The following is a 23,569-nucleotide window of genomic DNA, read 5'->3' as shown; positions in this document are numbered from 1 at the left end:
CCAAGAAATAGCAACAACAACAACAACAACAACAAAGACAAAAGACAAAAAAAAATTGAACTTCTGGGTCAGGTGACTGTATGTTTAACATTTTGAGGTATTTTCAGGTCGTTTTCAAAAGTGTACTCTTTTACATTCCTAACAGCAGTGTTTGAGGGTTCTAATTTTCTCCACATCCTATCCAATACTTGTTATTATTTATCTTTTAAAAACATGGAACACTTCATGAATTTTTGTCATGCTTGTACAGGGACATAGCTATTCTTCTCTGTATCATTCCAATTTTAGTATATGTGACATCCAAGAAAGAATACACTCTTTTTTATTTTATATATATATATATATGAATTGATACCTCATTAAGAATTTTTTCTTTTTACACTGCACCCACAGTATATGGAAGTTTCCAGGCTACAGGCTGAAGTGGAGCTGTAGCTGCCCGCCTACACCACAGCCATGGCAACACAGGATCTGAGCCACATCTGTGGCCTATGCCGTAGCCTGTGGCAACACCAGATCCTTAACCTACTGATTGAGGGCCAGGGATCAAATCTACATCCTCCCAGACGCTATGTCAGGTTCTTAACCTACTGAGCCACAATGGAAACTGCTCATTATGATTCTGATTTATCATTTGTAAATCTTTTTTGGAGAAATGTCTATGCAGATACTATGTGATTTTTAAAATTTGCTTAGTCTTTTTATTTTTGACTTGTGAGAGTCCTTTATATATTCTAGATGCAAGTCCCCTATTAGGTATATGATTTCCAAATATTTTCTCCCACCCAGTGGGCAGTCTTCTTACTTTCTTGATTATGTCCCTTATTGCACAAAAGTTTTAGTTTTGATAAAGTCTGTTTAGTCTATTTTTTTGTTTTATTGCTTATACTTTTGTTATCATAATTCAAAAACCATTGCCAAACCCAAGGCAACAGATCTGTGCCTATCTTTTCTTCTAAGAGCATTATTTTTTAGCGCTTACATTTAGGTCTATGATCCACTTTTACTTAACTTCTGTATATGATGTGAGCTATACATCCAGTGTCATTCTTTATATAGATATTTTGTTACCTAGGTATCATTTATTGAAAAAATATTCTTTCCTCCATTCAATTTTTTTAGGGGTAGTTTTGTCCAAAGACGACTGACTATAAATGCAGGGTTTACTTCTGGACTCTTAATTCTACTCTGTTCATCTATATGTCTATCATTATGACTGTGCCACACTGTCTTGATTATCATAGCTTTATATAGTAAGTTTTGAAATTGGGACGTGTAAGTCCTCCAACTTAGAACTTCATTCTTCTTTTTCAATATTATTTTGAATCTTCTGGTTTTCTTAAAAATCCATATGAATTTTATGATCAGCTTGGCAATTTCTGTGAAGAAACCAAGCATGAGATCTGTAGATCAGTTGGGGGAATACTGTCATTCTGATTAAATGCACATGAAAATCATTTCCATTTGTTTTAGTCTTCATTAATTATTTTAAACAGTGTTTTACAGATAGCAGAGTATAAGTTTTACCCTTCTTTTGTAAAATTTATCCTAAGTACTTTATTCTTTTTAAGCTACTTTAAATACATTTCTTAATTTCATTTTAAGATTATCCATTGCTAGTGTATAGGACTACAGTTAATCCTTTTAATTAAGGTATAATTGATTTATAATATATTAGTTCCAGGGATACAACATTGTGATTCAAAATCTTCACTGATTACACTCTAAAATTATAAAATATTGGCTATATTTCCTGCGTTTTAAAATATATCCTTTTATTTTATTTTGTACACAGTAGCTTTTACCTATTAGTCCCCTGCCCCTATTTATAAGTGAATTTTATATTAATATTATAACCTATAATCATTCTGATCTTATCACTTCTAATAATTTTCAGTGGATTGCTTAGGGTTTTCTAAAAACAAGATCATGTCATCTGTGAATAGAGTTTTACTTCTTTCTTTCCAATCTTGAAGCCTCCTATTTAGCTCTCTTGGTTAAACACACTGGCTAGAATCTCTACTACAGTGTAGATCAGAAGTGATGACAGCAGACATCTTTGTCTCATTCCTGAGTTTAGGGAAAAGGCTTCAATCTTTCATCAGTAAATATGGTATTAGTTGTGGGCTTTTTCTTGATGCCCTTTATTACACTAAGAAATTTCCTTTCTATAACTAATTTTTAAAGTGTCTTTAACCATGAAAAGGTACTGCATTTTGTTAAATGTCTTTTCTATATCTATTCAGATGATCAGGTGGAATATCATATTCTATTAATATTATATGTTACATTAATTGATTTTCAGATGTAAAAACCCAATCTTGCATTAATCCACCTTGGTTAAAGGGGATAACCTTTTTCATATGTCATCATATTTGGTTTGCTGTATTTTGTTGCATTTATGTTCATAAGAGATATTAGTGCTTTGTTTTCCTTTCTTCTGATTGGTATCAGCATAAAGATAGCCTCATGGAATGAGTAAAAAAAGTTCCCTCCTATTCTTTTTTTGGAAGAGCTTATGAAGATTTTTTTTTTGTCTTTTGTCTTTTTTTTAGAGCCACATCCACATCATATGGAAGTTCCCAGGCTAGGGGTCTAACTGGAGCTGCTGCTACTGGTCTGTATGCTGTAGGTGCAGAAAGACAAAAAAAAGGATTCTGTCTACCAACTAAGCTTCATATACATTGAACAATAAATAATTTGTACTGCCCACATCATCACTATTTTTTGGTCAATGTTAATCCAGTTTGCAAATGATTTATTAGTGGCAAAGTTTATGATAGTATTATAAAATCACATAAATTACTTTTGGGACGGTATGGCTAGTAATATAAAAGCTAGGAAGAAGAGTTTAGTTCCTTAGAACACAGAACTCTTGGTTGCTTAACACTGCTGTCATTGTCGCAGGATTTAATTCATTCAAGTCAAACCCTACAACCACTCAATTTGTGCTCTGATAGTTGCACTTGGTGCAACAAACTTGTCCCAGGAATTCTGATGATGTCATCAATGACCAAATTAAGCTGGAATTATAGTAATTTGGTCTTATTTTGGAATTAACAGTAATTTAGTCTTATGGTAAACGTATGCAGTTTAGAAGCTTTGGTCAGCTCCACTGTTCCCAAACTGTGTTCCAAATTCCTTTAGAGTACTGCAAAATATTCACACAAGCACTCCCAGATATTTTAAATTTTCTAGGGAAACTTAGCAGCATTTTTCAGACCAACTATTACTACTGAATTGTGTGGATATAAATATGTAATAAACAAGACTATCAGACTTAGGAACACTTATGAGAAAACTACCAAATAAACTTCCTGTGACCTGAGGAAGTTTCGTAACCTCTGGATTACCTATTTTATCTTCCCCCCTCCCGAGCCTTATTAAGGATAACTGCATGGGTTTCATTAAACTTTCCGTTTTTAAGAGAAAGACAAATGCCATATGGTATCACTTATATCTGGAATCTAATATACAGCACAAATGAACCTTTCCAGAGAAAAGAAAATCATGGACTTAGAGAATAGATTTGTGGTTGCCAAGGGGGAGGGGGAGGGAGTGGGATGGATTGGGAGCTTGGGGCTAACAGATGCAGACTACTGTCTTTGGAATGGATTAATAATGAGATCCTGCTGTGTAGCATGGGAACTATGTCTAGCCACTTATGATGGAGCATGATAATGTGAGAAAAAAGAATGTATACATGTATGTGTAACTGGATTACCATGCGGTGCAGTAGAAAACTGACAGAACACTATAAACCAGCTATAATGGAAAAAAAAAATCATTATATATTTTTAAAAAATTTTCTTTTTTTGTTTTGGCCATGCCTATAGCATGTAAAAGATCCTGGGCCAGGGATCGAACCTGTGCCACAAGGGAACTCCTAAAATTTTTGAAGTTTTAAAAATCCTTTCTGACCTCATAAGCCTCAAGTTGGTAACTGATAGATGAAGTTATCTCTATTGTTCATATCAACAGAATAAAACTGTATATTATTGATAAATGCATGCTTCATGGTGATGATAACATTATGGTGATATGACACCTCCTGTTTTTTTGTTCTTTGATTTTTTTTGCTTTTTAGTGCCACACCTGTGGCATAAAAAAGTTCCCAGGCTAGGGGTCTAATTGGAGCTACAGTTGCTGGCCTACGTCACAGCCATAGCAACATGGGATCCAAGCTGCAACTGTGACTTCACCACAGCTCACAACAATGCCAGATCCTTAACCCACTGAGTGAGGCCAGGGATCGAACTCACATCCTCATGGATCCTAGTCAGGTTTGTAACCTGCTGAGCTACAATGGGAACTCCCAGTACCTCCTGTTCTTGATCACATTTCCCAAAGATATTTTTCTAGAGATAGAAATTGAGTAAAATGGGCAATTAACTTGTTGGGTCACATTTGGAAGATCATTCATTCATTCTACAAAAACTGGTTAAGCATATATTGTGTGCTGGACATGAGTGAACAAACAAAATATAGAGTGACTAATATTTTCAAATATCAATGAATAATATAATATCAGATAATGATAAGTCCCTAGAGGAAACATAAAGGAGGGAATTCACAGTATCAGAGAAAGGGGCATGCTACTTTGAAAAGGATGGTGATGAAAGGGTTCAAATATGAGACATTTAAGTAGAGATCTGAACAATGAGGGAAAGAGCCACTTATGTAATTGGAGAGTTCCAGGCAGAGGATTCCAGCAGGTGCAAAAATGAGAACAGGTCTGACATTCCACATAGGATTTTGTGTCTTGCAAGTCTGAGCCTTCTGAATTTGACTCTCAGATGCCAGTTAACTTATAATATTAACTTTGTGGACTTACAAAGCCAAGAGCCAAGTTTGGGCATGCAGCAGTGACTTGACCCAGAGATGTAGACAAGCAATTCGGCAGGAAGAGCCTCCAATTATATTAAAATAACTTTACTACAGTAAGTTGTAGGACTGGATCTGAAGACAGATACAATTTTGTTAAGATACTCTGGGAAAGACTTGTGACATCATATCTATTAGAAAACTTGCAAGACACCATTTTTCTCTGAGTGATGAAGCTAAAACTGAATAGTATTTTCTTATTTGTATATTTTCTATATTATTTATATTTTATTGGGTATTTTTTAGTAATCAGGAAAAAATATCAAAGCCTTTATATTTTAATGAGCTATAAAACAATACTATATATGTAGTAAAATCTTATTCATATAAAAATATAAACTTTTTTTCCCATTTTATGTTCTTGCCTCCCTTGTCAAAGATTAATTGACCATAGGTGTCAGGGTTTATTTCCGGATTCTCTATTCTGTTCCATTGGTCTGTCTGTCTGTTTTGATACCAGTACCACACTGTTTTGATGACTGTGGCTTTGCAGTATTTCTTGAAATCTGGGAGAGTGATGCCTCCTGCTTGGTTTTTGTTTCTCAGGATTGCTTTGGCGATTCTGGGTCTTTTGTGGTTCCATATAAATGTTTGGATTGTTTGTTCTAGTTCTGTGAAAAACATCATGGGTAATTTGATAGGTATTGCATTGAATCTGTAGGTTGCTTTGGGTAGTATGGCCATTTTTACAATATTGATTTTTCCAATCCAGGAATATGGAGTACAGAGAACATCCACATATCCTATCCTTTCTAGCCTTCTAGCCAGCCTGCCTGCCTACTGCCTGCCTTCCTTCTTTCCTCCCCCCACCTCTCTTTTTTTCTTTCTTCCACCAAATGCTTATAGAATGTCTAATATACACCATCTATTATTCTTGGTACTTATGGTCCAGCAGTAAATAAAACAGACATACATGACCCCAGCTTGCTTGAAATTTATAGACTAGCAAACTAGGGTCTTTTGTAAACAAAAAATCCCAAGTGCGATAAGTACTTTGTGCAGTGAACCTGGCCCAAATTAAGAGAAAAATATTTGATCAATGAATCAGTGTTCGAATGAATGAACAAATGAAGAGATGAATTGACTGACCTTTAAGATGTTATAACTCTGAGATTCTTATAATAGCAGGATAATTAGAATTTTTTTCTGATTTCTATTTTCTATCCCTATATTGCTATGAGTGAAAAATACTGAGGAAGAATTAAACTAAACCTGTCAGTCAAAAAACTTCATAAGAAAATCAATTAAGTAGCTCAAAATCATTTATGTACTTTCAGAAAAAAAAAAAAGAGAGAAAGCGGCTGCCTGATGATATTTTTAATTGAATTCAGAAGCTATTACCTACGAGAACCTTTAATTTATTCTTACCCAGTCAATCGAAAACAATTTAAGCAAAGCAGAATCTGTTTTCTTCTAAGTTGCAACTGAGCTGAGAGCTGTCATGCCAAGTTTCACCCAGTGTGAATTTCAGCATCTGAATGATAAACACCAGTAAAAGAAACCCTTTCCTAGAATGCCAGCAGGACTGCTTTAACCAAGTTTATGCTACTAGGCAACAATCTAAGAAAACCAATATTCTGTTGCTAATTACCCATCTAAAAGGCTAGAGAGGAAATTACAGAAAGAAGCAATCTTCTTAATAATTCCTCCATTACCCCATCCTGAATCATCTCTTACCCATGAAAGGGTGAACACAGAAGTTTCAGAGAATCTCAATTCTCATTTAAGTGAGGATTAGAGAGACTGCCTCCCTAAAGAAATGGGTTTAGCGATTCTATGTGCAAGCCTTACCACGTATAGTATTTACTAATATACTGGGTGAACATGACAGAGAGGGAAGGCTTATAGAGGCTGAAATGGTGGGAGCCAAGAAACTCAAGTTGATGTCAATACTGTCAGCCACATTACAACCTGGCCTCTACTGGTTCATTGGTTCCCTGGGATAGGATGTAGGATACCATTTATATGAAATTCTAAAAAATGCAAATCTAATCCATAGCAATAAACAGCCAATTAGGAGTCATAGCATATTGACTGCAAATGGGCATGAGGGGAATTTGGGAGTTGATGATAAAGTTCTTTTTTTTCGGCCTCGCCACAGCATGCAGAAGTTCCCAGGCCTGAGATGGAGCCTGCACCACCCCAATGACAACACTGAATCCTTAGCCACTAAGTCACCAGAGAACTCTGAAAATGTTCTAAATCTTAACTGTCATGGTGGTTATACAATGTATACATTTGTCAAACTCTAAGAATGCACCCTTAAAAGAATCACATTTTACTGTATGCAAATAAATTTGATTTTGACTCAAAAAAGTTGATTTTTTAACTGGGTTCTTTCAAAAAGTAACCTTAATATTTGCTGATTTTAATGTTTGTTCATAGAACTGGTGGAGGGCTGTCATCCATTAGATTAACTCACAAAATTTGAGGTTGGAATACATGGAGCCAATATAACAACCATAGCCCCCAAATAGTCACTGACATGGTTTTACCAAATTTACCATGCCAGTCTTGAAAGATGCTCTGTGAAGAAAAAGTCTTTGTGGTCCAGTAAATTATAAAAAGACTGAATATTCTATGGCTGCACATTACAAATTTACCATAAATATGGTTCTGAAAGTCCCAAATGAAATAAATATTTATTTATGCTTAAATTTAACAAGGAATATCTAGTGGAACACAGTTTGGGAAATGATAAATTTGTTGATCAATGTCAATCTGGAAGGAAGTTTCTTAGAGTTTTTAATCATCAATATATATTCTAAATATTAAAATGGGTGTTTATATAGCATTTTCCACATGTATTTAAACATGGTACTCTTTTTTCAGCTGCATCTTACAAAATTGGTATTCCATTCTATTTTCCTCCAAAAACAGTTTTCTCTGCTTCTTCCAAAGAGCTTGGTCTTTGCCTCTGTTCTCCTTCTAAGCAACTTAGCCAAATGGTACATAGAGGATTGTCAAATTTTCAGATGATACAAGCTATTTCTTTAAGATAGGCAATAGTGTAAAATTTGAATTCCCTAAGATCTGGACAGGCAAGATCGATGAAATTTTTAAAAACTATTCAGTTGAAAATCAAGTATACACAAACACACACACACACACACGTGTGTGTGTGTGTGTGTGTGTGTGTGTATAAAATGGGGGACAGAGGGGAGCCGCTTTGGAGTTTTAGTTGATAGTATATTCAACAAGAGTATAACACTGTGTCATTAGAAGCCAATTCAACCTTAGTCTACACAAGAGAATGGTGTCAAGAATAATAAGAAGGAAGAGAACCATTGTAGGTGAATACAACTGCAGATCTACAAAATGGTAAAAGGTCTAGGAATGTCAGTGGAGGTGCACCCAAATTCTGGGGAAAAGGTACACAGGCAGAATGGTATTTGCCTCCAAATATGGGGTGCAATTTCAAGGAAAGTCATTCAGGCATCTTGATTGCCAGCTTCTAGACCGATTTTATAAGTTCTGATTATACCTAACTAGGACTATCTTGTAAAATTTACTGATACCCAAACATTGTTTTGTTAAAATATCCACTTATTGTTGCTAATAGTATTCATGTGAACACAGGAGAGTATGGTCATGTGAGGAAGGGAGAGGAGGTTAGGGGGAGAGTTAGAGACAAGATGAAAAATTCATTCGCTCCTAACTAAATTACTTTTTCTGATGTGACCTCTAATTTACTGACATGTCCTTGATTTTGATGCTAACCTTTTCCAGTAATTAAAGTTTGAGTGTTTAAGGAAAAACAATGCTTTTGACAAGTAAGACTTCAGGAAAAATGTCACTGTGAAGGCAAATTATTTTTCATCTGCCTAGTAAACTTTTTGACTAATGAAAAATCAATACTTTCCCAATTCTTCTTGCAGGTGTTGTTTGTCTGGTATGTCTCCTATGTCATCTGGAAACAACAGTTTAAACACTACTTTAATGAGAAAAATCACCCATGGCTGGTCTGGTTCTGCCCTAAACGGATTTGTAGCTGATCAGTGACTGAAAAGATGCTTTCTTGAAACATTTTTTGAAGGACAAATCCATTATTTGTTGCCACTTTTCCAAGGTCTATGGAGAAATTAGCTTTAATGTTTCCTTTGTTTGTAGGACCATAGCAGATCCTCCCTTCCTAAGAAAAAATGGTAAAGACTACTAGTCACTGGTTTTGAGCAATTCTTTCATAAATCAAACTATTGAAACTACTGAATCAAACCATTAGACAGCTTCCTCTGAAGGACAGAACATATTATATTAATTCTTCCTCCTCAATTCAGAGGCTGAAGAAAAGAAAGACTTTCCTTAAGGTTGTGCCGAAATATTAAGATAAATGTGGAACCTCAGTCATTCAGAGACTTCATGTATATATTTAATAACATTGTGGCCTTCTATTTCCTTTTCAAATTGATATAGGGTATAGATTTTCTAACTGTAACCAATCTGAAACATAGTGTCCACTGGCAGGCAAAGGAGCAGCATAACCCAGAAGCATTCATTTAAATGTAAATCAAAAGAAAAATAAGAAAGAAAAAGGACATTAACAGAGAAAAAGAAGTCATCCAAAACCTGGTGCCCCTCAACACTATTCCTGTTTTCTCCATACAATTTCTGGGTTCATTCTATAATAGCTGATTGACATTCCTCTATTCATTTACTCAACATCCTTAGCAGAGACACACCCACCTCCTCTTACAGTATGGGTCTTACCATTTTGGCTCATTCCAGACATGCTCAGTGATAGCCTGTTACCACCCCATAATACCACAGGTCAGAAGGACTATCATGGCTCTGTCTTAGCTAGCTTAGTTTTCTTAGGGTAGAATTCATGCTGGCATGGTTCCATCCAGACTTGTAAGCAACCAACTTCTCTCTCATTGGAATTTCTCATTAATTCACCTTGAGATGTTGGTCATAACCTGCCTTTACATTTTTAATATTTCAAGAGGAAATGCTCATACTGAAATAATTCAGGGAACCATCTGGGAGGAACACTGTTTGCACAGCAGTTTTCAGAATAGTGTCATGGCAGGCTTCCCAATTCACAGCCACAACATCCTGTGGAATTAACAAACTGCTTGAAAAGCCAACAGCCACTTTAAATTAAAACAATTCTGTGGAGGCTCAAGGCAGCAAAACTTTTATTCCTAGAAGCCGTAATATTGGTCTTCTCACAACATGATCCAGATAGATTTGAAACAAAAGTTTCACCCACCTACCCCTCCCAAATCTCACTCATCATAAGCATGCTTTTTTTTCTCTGTTCCATTTCATTTTAATGCTGGTGATGACCCATCAAACTGATTTCATGACCACTGATTGTGGTCATGAACCACAATCTAAAAATCACTGCTCTACAAGGTGGAGAACTTTTCTCCTAAACTGGAATCATTTTAAATGGCTACGTTTTAAGATTCTAAAGCAATGCTGCACATTAGATACACTTCAGACACTATAAAACTAAGATGGGTGAGTACCCCAGCTAGAGATTCTGATCCAACTGGTACAAGCATCAGTCATTTGCAGAAAGCTCTCCTGGTGATTCTAATGTGTGGCCGGGATCAGGAGCTAGAGCTCTGGCCTAGAGCAATTAATAAGGTAAACTGCAAGTGCCTTTATTGCAGTACACTTTTCAAAAGAATTTCATAAAGTTATATTACATAACATAAATTAGCCAGTCAATAGGTTGTGTATCAGTTTGCCACATTTGGTACAGGATGATCTGTAAAGCAGTTTACAATCTCTATTTTTCCAGTTGAACTGCAAAATTCCTAAAGACTGGGAAGCCTGAGTACTTGGCCTCTTGCCTTGGACACAGTGTTGAGCCAGGAGTGGGTTATTACAGAGCCGCCTCTGGTCGGTGTGACCCTTCCCCTACTGAGCTTTATTTCCCTAAACAGAAATTAGATGCCTGGGAATGACTCATGGAAAGTGACTGCAGCTCCAGAGCAGTGACCCTTCACCTACTAAACTTCCCCTTGTTGACTTCACTGCCAGGCAGGGCAGCTCAGGCTGTGGGTGTGGGACTGACCTCTCACCCAGTTAGCCTGCTAGCCAGAAGCCCAGCATCTGCTTAGCTTCTGCAAGATGGGCTAGAGTTTTTTGTTTTTTGTTTTTTTCTTCCAACACTATGTTGATGAAACCTCTGCATGGTAGAGTAACTTTTATTTTTATTTTCATTTTCAAACAAGAAATGAATTTATGGGTGAGTGCCCTAGCAAAGGAAAATGTCCCCTTTGCTCCAATACAAAATACATTTCGAGGTGCCTATTTGTTGAAAGTTGTGGTGGGAGAACCCTACTGTGGAAGGGGTGAAAGAAAGAACAAAAGAGGAGGGAGGCCCACACCTTTCTTTTTTGGACTCAGCACTGACTATTGAAACATAGCTAGGTCCCTTCATCAACCAAGAGCATAAACAGGTCACTCAAAATCAGGAGTGTCAAATCCTTAAGTTTATCTTCAAAGCGGAAGGATTGAAAGGGGAAAAGGAGTGTGTGATTACTGTTAAAGCTAAACATGGTCTAATTTTCTCTCTGGGCAAAGTCTAACCTATGCCCTTCAGAGAAGAAGACACCAGGAAAAAAAAAAAATCAGTGTCCTTGAAGAAACAAGTTGTTGAATTTCCAGCATCCTCCTGCCCTCTTTTTATTCCTCAAACTCAATTTCACATAGTTGTCTGGTTTGGGCTAAGAGGACAAACAGGCATTCTTAGTTCTGAACTTTTAAGTTCTGAACTTTTAAGTTCAGAAAGACTGATATAAGAAAAAAAAAAATCTTAAAATTCCCAAGCCCATGAAAAGCATGGCAAAGACTTCTGTTTAAAGTGAGATTTAGAAAACTCATGTTTCCTACATGAGTTTAGGTAACTTAATGTCCTCTCTACCTCATTTTTTCTCTGCAAGTGAAAGTGTTGGATTAAATGAATGATTTTCATGTTTCCCTTGACAGTCTTACAGTCAAGGCAGTTCTTCCAGATGGAAAGGGGAAGGTGAAGGCAAAGGTGTCACTGCAGGCCAGAACGGGGAGGCTGCTTGGATCGACAGGCCAGGAATTACATGGGGTTGCATCTCTAAAACCCAATTCATTGCTTCTCTGATCTCTGGAGTGCTGTGTTGGAAAAAATCCTGAGGCCAAACCAGACCAAACAGGAAAGGATGTTATAATCTTAGACTGGTGGCATTAGCTAGAGAGGGGAGAGAGGGACTAACTGCTTGCACAATATGCACATGCTTAAATTGGTATTTTCAAACAGAAATTTTTAGTGTAGCATCTGGGTATCTGTCTTTTTACTGTTACACTGCATATACTTTTTACTAATACACTGCATATACTAACAGGCCAATACACACGGATTGATTGAATTAACCAGGTAATAAGGAACATTTCTTTAACTGACAAAGTTTTCCCATTTTTGAGTGGATATTCAGTGGGGTATTGATACAGTTTTGACCATCCCCTGTACTGAGATAAGCAAAGAAATGACAAAGGGAAGTGACCTGTAACATTTGTCTTCCAGATGACCTGATGCTTGATTGTGTTCTTTTATTATCTGAAATACCAGGGAAAGGTTGTCTAAGGCAGCCAGGTGGTGCTACACAAACCAAGGCTCGATCTCGGCAAAACTTAGAGATTTCCAAATAAGAGATTTCTTTGTACTCTGTTGGGAGCAGGGGGACAGGAGAAGAAATAGCCTGTAAGGCGATAATCTCAGGAAATTTAGGCAATGATTAGCAATCAGGGAAAAGGAACAGGTCACAGACCAGAAGCAAAGTTTCAGCTGACAGTAGCTCAATGTCAGTCCAAAGATGTCAAAGGGCAGGAAAGTGAAGGAAAGAATTTGGGCTCCTCAGATCTGGAGTCTCCAACTCTTTCAGTTTGCCCAAGAGAGTAGCAAAAGAAGGCAGGAGAGCAACTCCCCAATTCCCTGTCCTGATTCTGCCTTCCAATTCAGTCAAAAGACTCTTTGAATAGGGAGTTCCCCAATGTGGCTCTGCAGTAACAAACCCAACTAGCATCTGTGAGGACACGGTTCCATACCTGGCCTCACTCAGTGGGTTAAGGATCCAGTGGTGCCATGAGCTGTGGTGTAGGTTGCAGATGTGGCTCGGATCTGGCATTGGCATTGCTGTGGCTGTGGTGTAGGCAGTCAGCTGCAGCTCCAATTTGACCCCTAGCCTGGCAACTTCCACATGCCACAGGTGTGGCCTTAAAAAGACCAAAAAAAAAAAAAAAAAAAAGCCTCTTTGAACAGATCTCTGCCAAATTCTTTTGCTTGTTCATCTGCTGCACATATTTTAAATTTCAACTTTTAGAATAACATTTATAATTCCTTATAATTAAGAAGTAGCACATTTCATTGTTTTAACATTTGGAAAAGCAAATGTAAATACTGATAATTTTACCACCCCAAAATACCCACTACAGACCTTCTGGGCTACCTCCTTTATGCATATGTTTATGCATATGCTTGTGCATATAACATTCAAAATATTAACCATCTATGTTTTCCACCAACATTTTTTATTATCCCATGACCCCCTCCCTCATTTGGGTATTCTGTGAGTCATGGGCAGTCTGTGACCACGACTCACAGAAGTCAAAATTACTTATGCAAATTTTGAAGACGTGCATTACTGAGAAATTGAGATGTTTTCTTTTTTCCCTAAAAACCTGTGTATGGTTTCTGTGATCCATATACTAACTCCTTGTCAAGTTTCCTTCAACTTTTCTTCTATACTCCTCAAACCAGAGAAGTTCTTCTAGTTTGAGAGGTAATAGTGGGTAAATTGATGTGATTTATTTATTGCATATTCACTATGCTGAAAATCCCTTCAAGGCCTAGGCCTTTGAAACTGATTTTCTGTACCAAGACCCTAGAACACAGCAAGAGTAGAAACGGCTGCATGGGGAGTTAGGCAGAAAGGTATGAATAAGCCCCCTAGAGTTTCCCGTAGCCCCGAAATGATAGTCACAACAGAAGGGCACTGAGGTATATGAGGTATGAGACTAGGATCTGGATGTTTTGGAAACAGAAAGTGAAATGCTACCCATTCCAAGAGCAGACAGAGACAACAGAAAGAGAGACAGACCCAAATAGTTCTTTTAAATGGGAACAAGGGATGACGTTGCTGTAGTTTATATGAACCAAAATCTAGGAACAGATATAATGAGAAACATCTCAAGAGAAGCTAGCATGGCAAGGCGACAACAAGCACTAACTCTCCACTTTCCCTGAGGCCTTGGGCCCACATGAGCTTCTGAGAATGTAGATGCAGCTCTGAGGGAAAGAATGGTAAAATCTCCCATTAATTATAAGGCTTTGTAGTAGACATTAAACTAACAGAAGAGAAAATATTGGGAGTTCCTTTTATGGTTCAGCAGGTTATGAACCTGACTAATATTCATGAGGATGTGGGTTTGATTCTTGGCCTCACGCAGTGGGTTAAGGATCCAGTGTTTCTCTAAGCTATGGTGTAGCTCACAGATGCAGCTCAGATCCCTTGTTGCTGTGGCTGTGGTGTAGGCCAGAAGCTGCAGCTCTGATTCGACTCCTGGCCTTGGAACTTTCATATGCCTCAAGTATGCCCCCATCAAAAAAAAAAGTAAAAGAAAAGAAAATGTCAACACTTACACATTTGGCATTTTGGAATTTTGGACTGAAATTTTTACCCACTCTATATTTTTAGAATAGCTTATCTAGGATTGGTACACCAAGAGAGTGAAACAGAGAGAGAAAATGGGAAAGAGAGAGTGTTGAGAGTATTCTAAGTATATAATTATAGTGTTCGACCTTGGAGTACATACTGGGTAAGAGGAGAAAACATAAGAGGAATTGAGGAATTAAGGAAGGTGAAACTGGAGTCTCACTGAGTTTGAGGAATTGTACATGAGATGATGGTTGAATCAAATACTCTAGGTGAATGGAAAGTGGTATCCAGGGAGTAAGATATTTGCTTTTGATATTATCTATGTGATGAATTATTTGTGAAGAAAAGTTCTAGAGTGTATTCTAGGAAATGGGTAGCTAAGGTAGGCTGTGGATAGATACTGATAAGGTGAAGAGACTGATGAATTCAGGAGTGAAAGGATAGGTGAATCATTCACAATAGTGATGAAATCAACAAGATGATGACAGGAATTGAACTGGCAAGGAAGTAGCCAGGTATTCCATAAAAGGCAGAGATGAAATAAGTAGTAGGTAGTATTGTCTGATGACTAGTCTTCAAAGGTCTCATGATTTTAAAGGAATGGAGAAGTAGTGTTTTGAATGTAGAAAGGTAATAAACAAGGTATGGAAGGAGGAGGATATCCATCTTACCTTCAGGCTATGAAATACTTGAAGCTGAGGAAAAAAGCTGCCTACACATAAGAGGCTGCATGAGAGGTGGTATCCTCAAGTTGTGCCAAATATATACAAGAAATATTTAGAGAATAAATTTGAGATGTAGGAAGTTTGAAGACCAATGTTGAGTTCCATAAGGCAAAATGGAAGTATTTGGAGGAAGGGCAAAGAACAGGAGAGAGGAGGTCAGATTGGGAGGCATAAAAACAAACAAAATCTGGAGAAGAAATGAGTCAAAGATGGATGAACTGAGGGGAGGAAAATGTCAGGTGGTACCTGAATTAAATCATGACTCGAGGCATAGTGGGATGGATCCAGGTAGATTCTGAGGTCCTAGAGCACAACATGGAGTCCGGGGAGCCATTTAGCTTAACTATGTGGAACCAAATGGCCATGATTCACTCTGTACTGAGATGCTTTTTGGCAGCCTGTAGAGTAGGATCCCACCAGGAACACAGACTTAGAGAAGGCCTGTGGGCTTATGATCTCCTGCAGTGCAACAGTGTGCTGGACAGAGGGGAAAATCTCACACATAAAATAAAGATTCCTGTTCCTTGGTAAAGTAAGGCAGAAGCAGCAGAGGAACGAGAAAGGGACAAAGGTGAGAATTAAACACGTAATGAAGCAAGCATCTAGGGTGGACAGGAAGAAATGGAAAACAGAAAATGAATGACATATTGTGAGCAAAAGAGAAGGTGAAGGCCAGGAGATCTTTATGAATGCCACAACAGGATTGGGGAGAGCAAAGAAATGAGCCAAATGGAAAAAGAAGACACAGTGGGTTGTAATAAGGAAGAAGAAAACCAAGGGCCTTCATGTTTTCAGAGGTGAGGTAGTCCTGATCAATAATCAGGCATGGGGAGTGGCTATGGGAATAAGTAATACAAATGCAGCAGATGTCAAGGTCACTGGGGTTAGAGCCCAAGGAACCATGAGGACACAGAGTTAAATAATTCATTCATCTGATCTTTGAAGTTGCCTGGGAGTATACTCCTTTCCAAAGTCCCAGTTCTACCTTTCAATTCAGTGGCAGTAGGCCAAGTTACCCAGGACTGGAGCATCATTACTCATTGCACAGCATTTATTTCTATAAATGCTCTCTCCATCTTAACTCCCAATTTTTTACATTCAGACAAAATACAGTCATGTAGGACTGTTGGAACTGGCAGTAGCATAGTTAGCTATAGAAATGGCCTAGTTCTTAGCTGCTTCAATCCACTCTTGCTTCCCATAGTCCCACAGAAGAAAATGTATGGGCAAATAAGTCATGGGGAATAGCCTTTCCTAAAGTGGTGTTATTTCATATACTACTCATTACTATTACTCTTACTGGCATTAGTGTATAAAGCACAGAGCCATGCATCATGGAGAATATAATATAAAGTAAGAAGTGAGAGTTTCTCCTTCCACAAACCCAATGCCATGACTATTTAGTGTTGTTCCTCTCAGACTCTATACACATATATCTACCCATATTTAAATATTCAGTTTCTGTCAGTTTTTCTTTATTTCTTAAATAAAAACTGCACCATAATATCTACATATTAGCCTGTGACAAGTCTTTTATACTTAGCAAAATATAGAGGACAATTTTCCTGTCTATATTATAGAGACAGGGTAATGGCAGTATAGGTCCTCTGTGAGCAGATGCTGAGAAAAGAAGTGCAAGAGGTTTTGAGGGGTTTTTTTGTCTTTTTTTGTCTTTTTTGTTGTTGTTGTTGCTATTTCTTGGGCTGCTCCCGCGGCATATGGAGATTCCCAGGCTAGGGGTTGAAGCGGAGCTGTAGCCACCGGCCTACGCCAGAGCCACAGCAACGCAGGATCCGAGCCGCGTCTGCAACCTACACCACAGCTCAGGGCAACGCCGGATCGTTAACCCACTGAGCAAGGGCAGGGACCGAACCTGCAACCTCATGGTTCCTAGTTGGATTCATTAACCCACTGCGCCACGACGGGAACTCCGAGGGGTTTTATTTATATTTGTTTGTTTCTATAAAACAAAAACATACATTCGCTAAATTTGGGACTATATAAAATGTATCTGGGACCACATTAATTTGCTCTAGGAAAAGTACCATAGCCAACACAGCTGTTTCCATCAGGGCTACTACTCCATTGGTTTATAGTAGTCTATAATCATTCTCAAGGAACTATCCAGTTTCCATAAATGAATTCAGTGGATGATGGAACCACCAACTTTGAGATACTTATAAGAATGGTGGTAATCTTCATCATTCCCATGGGATACCATATTCTTTTGTATTTGCTTCAGAAGCTTGTACTTGGCTTTCCCCACATTGACAGTTCAAACCCCATAAGCCAAGGACTTAATGTAGGATTATTCCATATGCCAATTGCCAAGTATGTATATCCTAGTTATGTATTCAAGGACCAGGGAAATAATCTCTATCTCTGCCCAATGTAGAACTTTTCTAATGGGAAATGTTTGCTCTTAGGGACACCCACCCTCAGCTGGGTTAAGGCTAAGGCGGAGGAAGCAGTATGGGGCAGGGAAAGCTTGCCCAATATATGCAAGTGTGTATGTGATGCCTGTGAAAGGATAGGGGGGATGGGGAGAAGAACTTAGCAGAGACAGACTCAGACCATAATGCAAATCTGACAAAACCTCAGTCTCTGAGAGGTCCTCAGTGCAAAGAATTCTATTAGCAGAGTTCCACACTGAGGAGAAACAGCCAATCCTAGGTGTTTATCCAACACAGCAGCCTCCTTGGGAAAAGGGTGGTGTTGGTTCAGATATCATGTGGATCCCAGAGGTGCTGCAACTGGATGCTGTCTGCCTACTGCACTCCTTACAACTAACAGCTGGTATTTTAGTGCATGGGTGTTATTTATTTTTCCATTCCCCCAGGAGTAGACACGTTGCTTTGTTTTCAAATTTCTCTTCTTACAGGTAATACTGCAATGAACAATCTTATACATAAATCTTTATGCTCTCTGTTGGGGAAACTGTAGGATAAGTTTCTAGAAGTGGAATTGCTGAAACATGAGGTTACCATCCTTAAAGTTTTTATAGATTCTGCCAATTGCCTTCCAAAAAAACATGCTCTCAATTTTACACTTCCACAAATAGTATAGAAGAGTGCTCATTTCCTCAGGACTTGCCAACATCAGATGTTATCAGCCTTTTTTGTTATTTGCTAATCTGATGATAGAACAGTGACATCTCATTATCTTATTACTTTTTATTTTCTTATTCATTAGCTTCAGAATGTTTCCATATGTCTATTATATTTTTTCCTTAGTTGGTTTTTTTATTTCCTTTGCTCATATTCTCTTATTGTTTTGTAAAAGCAAACACAATTGAGAAATTTCTAGGGGGAAATGAATGCTAAGCCTGTATTGGAAGTAAGGCAAAAATTCTTGTTTTCCAACAAAAAGTCCAGTTATGTTAGCTTTAGAATTTACTTGCTTTTTTTTTCTGGTAACACTGGAGCTACACATACAAAAACTGAAAAACTTTTTTTCTTTGGTGTTACTTTAATGAAGGGAAGGATTTTGACCTTAATAAGTGTAGGGAGGCCAAGAATGAAACAAAGGACTGCTCTAGAAGGAAATATTGAGCATGGGGAAAAAGTGAGGCATAGCTGTAGGCTAATAGGGAAGGAGAGCCTTGTGTAAAGAAATGGGGAGAGACTCTTACTCATCTATCTTCACTTCTCAGCAATGGCTTAGCCTTTGAGTTCCCATCTTCCCTTCACCAATAATTACAGCCATGACTGTTTCCCCAGCAGTTTCTCATTAACTCGAACTGTTCTTGAAGTCATCATTTGTGTTCCCCTGGCCAGCTGACCTATCCTTTCCTCCTAAGCCTTTTGAATTCTTGCTTCTCTTGTTGAAATCACCTCCTCCCAGCAGCACAGGCTTAGGACACCATGTAACTTTTTTATTCTTCCTTTTTTGATTTGACAAAGTCTAGAGGTTTTATAAAGAAAATGGCTCTTTTCATTTCCTCTCCCCATTACCCCAACACGTTTCCTCTTGGTCTGCCAGTAAACTTCTATTCTACCTTTATAACTTAGACCTGTCACCCACTCCAAGGAAGTCTTAGTTGACTGCTTGCTCTCCCTCAACCCCAGCACATACCTTATGTGCATCATACTACTTTTTCTTTAGATTATTTACATGTCTTTCTCCCATACTTGAAGGGACCATGCCTTTTTCATCTTTATGTCCCCAACACCTACCATAATGGCTGTTCAGTGAAGTTTAGTTGCACTGAATTGTTTAGCTGCTAACAAATTTGAGCAGGGACCACACTGCCTTTGGCTTTAACAGTTCTAAGTTGTCTAGTCCAGGAATCTCAAAGTCCCCATACCAGCATTTAAGGCTTTCAAGATATAACCCATTCTTCCATTTTCTCACTAGTCATTATTTCTCCACTGTATCCCTAGCTTGTACCTCTGCTTTTTCTCAGGTTTAGACATTCTTCCCTGTTGTCTACTGATAATTTGCCCAAATCTTCCTCATCCTTCCAAGGTTACCCCCAAAGCCAATACTCAGAGAAAGTATTCCCTGATTTCCAATGCAGTTCTTCACCCAAACACCCCTGAGAACCACTAACATCAGCACCACATGGCACTGTTACTATCACCACCACCGTGATAACATTAATTGAATCCCTTTTATGAACTGCTTTTTAATGCATTAATTGTATATTTTTTTGCTCTGAGAATTAAATAAAAGTCCCATCATTTTTTTTCCCATAAATTGACCATTAGTTTTCTATCTCCCATTATTAGTCTGAGACACTTGAGAGAAAAATTTTTTGATCCACGTATCTAGTCCTGCTTCTGGTACCTAATATCCTCTAAAAACACCAGTTATAGGAAACATCATAGACCAAATAGTGATTAGGTGTTATTTTCCTCAATCTCTTCACCAATATTCCTAATGGAAGGCTGTTCCATCTCCTATAAGTGTTGCCTTCTCAGATCGACCTTCCTTGCCCACCAAATCTAAGGCAGTTCCTTCCCATTATATTCTTTATGTGAATTTTCTTCATAGCTCTGCTGTCAATTTGCTTTTGTAATGCCTGTTTCTCCCACAAGTTTATAATTTCCAGGAGGGAACATATCATGACTATGTTGTTCCTTGTTGAAACAGTCATTTCTAAAGTAATCATTTGTCTCTTATATATTTAAAAAACATCTCCAAGTCTGCTGTTCATTTTTTAACATTAAATATTCTGTAGCCAAATCTGTTCATCTCTCCATCTCGACTTTTGAAGTCTTATTTAATTGCTTCCTTAGAATATGCTTCTAAAAGTGGAAAAGATGAATGGGCTTCTCTCTAGAGTCTTGATGCATTTTGTTAAATTGGACATGCCCAGCCATTTAGCAAAAGTGGGATTTGCAATCCTGAAGCTCTACCAGGCCCTATATTATTAGATTTTCCCAGGCTGGATAGAAATCATCCGATGCTAGGCAAGTATGCTCCCAAAAATCTCAGGGATCAGGTGCCTCAAGCAGGGAGCCTGTGTTCAGCACAGGGTACAAGCTTTGATATTCTTCTCTGTCCATTAACACCAAATCAGTTGATAGTACTCTCATGGTTTATTTTTACTCAGATGAATGTGTAGATTTGTCCATACCCATGTTCCCCAAACAATTCCCTTGGCTTTACTTTTATAGCAAAATCACCTCCAACTACTGAGGTCAGCCCGAGAAGTACAACTCTTCTTTCCAAGTCACATTCTAATCATGGAAACACAAAACATCTTAGCCAACTGGGTACAAAACCTGATCTGTCTATTCCAGCTCAGTTACCATAAATGTTGCCAGTCATAACAACAGTTCTTGTCATAGAGAAATGACAGAGAAGAATGTAATGCACTGTGTGAGTAACCTGGTAAATATTATTGGATGGGAAGACACGCAAAAGTTTGGTGACCTCAGTTTACATTTAGTCCTTAGCCATCTTTGTGAACATCATATGACTTCACCTGATTGTCACCCCACCACACATATGGGAGTAGTGTGGGTAAGCAGGCTAAGCACTCAATGGGGCTTTCCTAAATTAAATCTGCTTATAATGCATCATTTCCACTGCCTTTTCTCTGCAGACTGAGTAGAATTCTTTATAATATGTATTTTTGCCTATTCCAGATCCCACACATAGCGTAAGAAAAGCCCATGTATACTTTTCTTTTACTTCTATTCTAGAGAGGTAATAAAGAAAAAGGAAGGAATTTTTACCTAAAATTTACTTGCTTCATCAAAGAGACTTTTATTTAGTCTTTTGACTTCCTGAACACATTTTTGTTGTTGTGGCATGAAGCTATGCAAATATGTTTTTTAAAAAAAGGCTTCAGAATACAGAAAGACAAATCATAGGGGCATCAAAACTTATCTCCAAAAAAAAAAAAAAAGGAACTCTCCTACACCATTGGTGGGAATGGGAATGTAAATTGGTATAACCATTATAGAAAACAATATGGAGGTTTTTTTAAAAAAACTAAAAATAGAACCACCATATGATCCTGCAATCCTGCTCCAGGGCATATATCCAGAGAAAACCAAAATTTGAAAAGACATTCACCTCAATGTTCATTGCAGTACTACATGCAATAGGTGAGATATGGAAGTAACCTAAATGTTCATCGAAAGAGGAATAGATAAAGAGAATGTGATATCTATATCTATATCTCAGCTATAAAAAAGAATTGCGTTCCTGCCATGACACAGTGGATTAAGAATCTGACTCCAGCAGCCTGGGTCACTGCAGAGGTTTGGGTTTGATCCCCATCCCGGCAAAGTGGATTAAAAGACCAGGTGATGGAGTTCCCATTGTGGCACAGTGGTTAACAAATCCAACTAGGAACCATGAGGTTGCAGGTTTGATCCCTGACCTTGCTCAGTGGGTTAACGATCCCATCCGGCGTTGCCGTGAGCTGTGGTGTAGGTCGCAGCTACAGCTACAGCTCCGATTTGACCCCTAGCTTGGGAACCTCCATATGCCACGAGAACGGCCCAAGAAAATGGCAAAAAGACAAAAAAAAAAAAAAAAAAGACCAGGTGTTGCAAATGTGGTATGACAACTGTGGTTCGTATTCAGTCCCTTGCCTGGGAACCTCCATATGCTGCAGGTGTGACCATTAAAAAAAAAAAAAAAGAATGAAATAATAACACTTGTAGCAACATGGATGGACCTAGAGACTATCATATTAAGTGAAGTAAGCCAAAGACAAATATCTTATATAACTTATATGTGGAGTCTAAAATATATATAAATGAATTTATTGACAAAACATGATAGATCCACAGATATAGAAAACAAACTTATGGTTATAAAAGGGGAAACGGGGGAAGAGGGATAAATTAGGTGGTTGGGATTAACATACACACTATTATGTGTAAAATACATAACCAACAAGGATCTACTATATAGCACAGGGAACTATAATCAGTATTTTGCAATAACCTAGAAGGGAAAAGAATCTGAAACAGCACACACACATCCCTGAATCACTGTGCTGACACCTGAAACTAACACAACATTGTAAATCAACTATACATCAATTGCAAAGGCAATGTGGAATTTTCCCCAAATTTTTGCAACTGTTTAAGCCTGGGTAGCAACAAAGAGAGTAAGCAATCCGAAAGATATACCAGACATGGTTCTAAACCTAATCTCTTTCAGGGAGAGGGACAAAATAAGAACATAAATAGCTACAACTAATGCCATAAGTGACAAAAGCCATATTCGGAAGAAGGAGCGGGGAGAGGCAATTAGGAAGATATCTTGCAGCATAGAGTTTGTGCTGGACATTTACGGGTGGAAAAGAATGTCTTAGGCAAAGGTTTGGATTAAGTACATCTCACACAGGAAGAAAGAGGGAGCAAATTCTCTGATGGGAGGGGAAAAAAGGTGAGTCAAACTGACGAATTAATCCCTTTTTAATTTTGTTTTTAATTAACTGTTAAAGCTAATGGAGAGAATGTATTACTGGGAAGAAACAAATTAATGTTTTGTCGCCACAAGAAAGTAAACGTACTTTGGGCTGCTCCTCAAGTCTGCAAAAGGAACTTCCAGTTCCTTACAACGTGTACTATCCAGGAATGGAATCTTTTCGCTGTCGAACAGCAGAGAATCCCATACTTTTGGACACAGCTGATTAGCTACTGTAAAAGCCGCGCTCTTAGCAACGACCAATGAGATTCTGGAGCCCAGATTCTTGGAAATAGTTTCTGGCCAAGAATGCGTGACATTGTCACAGCTTCTCACTGGTAAACAAGACAAGCCTGGGCTGCCCCGCCCTCACTGCCCCGCCCACGCTACCCGGAGTCCTCTTCCAAGCTGCGGATCTTAATTCTATTCACCTCCTGA

The 23,569-nt window shown here is 38.1% G+C and overlaps 1 non-coding gene across 1 annotated transcript; it reads right to left on the bottom strand.

Annotated features, from left to right (window-relative positions):
• Positions 1–207: 207 nt before the first annotated feature.
• Positions 208–316, bottom strand: LOC125112227 (U6 spliceosomal RNA). Its single transcript, XR_007131035.1, has one exon. It is a non-coding gene; the product is annotated as a U6 spliceosomal RNA (small nuclear RNA).
• Positions 317–23,569: the final 23,253 nt, after the last annotated feature.

This window comes from Phacochoerus africanus, chromosome 11, assembly GCF_016906955.1.
Source record: "Phacochoerus africanus isolate WHEZ1 chromosome 11, ROS_Pafr_v1, whole genome shotgun sequence".
Taxonomy (NCBI): domain Eukaryota; kingdom Metazoa; phylum Chordata; class Mammalia; order Artiodactyla; family Suidae; genus Phacochoerus; species Phacochoerus africanus.
Note: the sequence above shows the minus strand (reverse complement) of the source record. Positions and strands in the feature narration are given on the sequence as shown.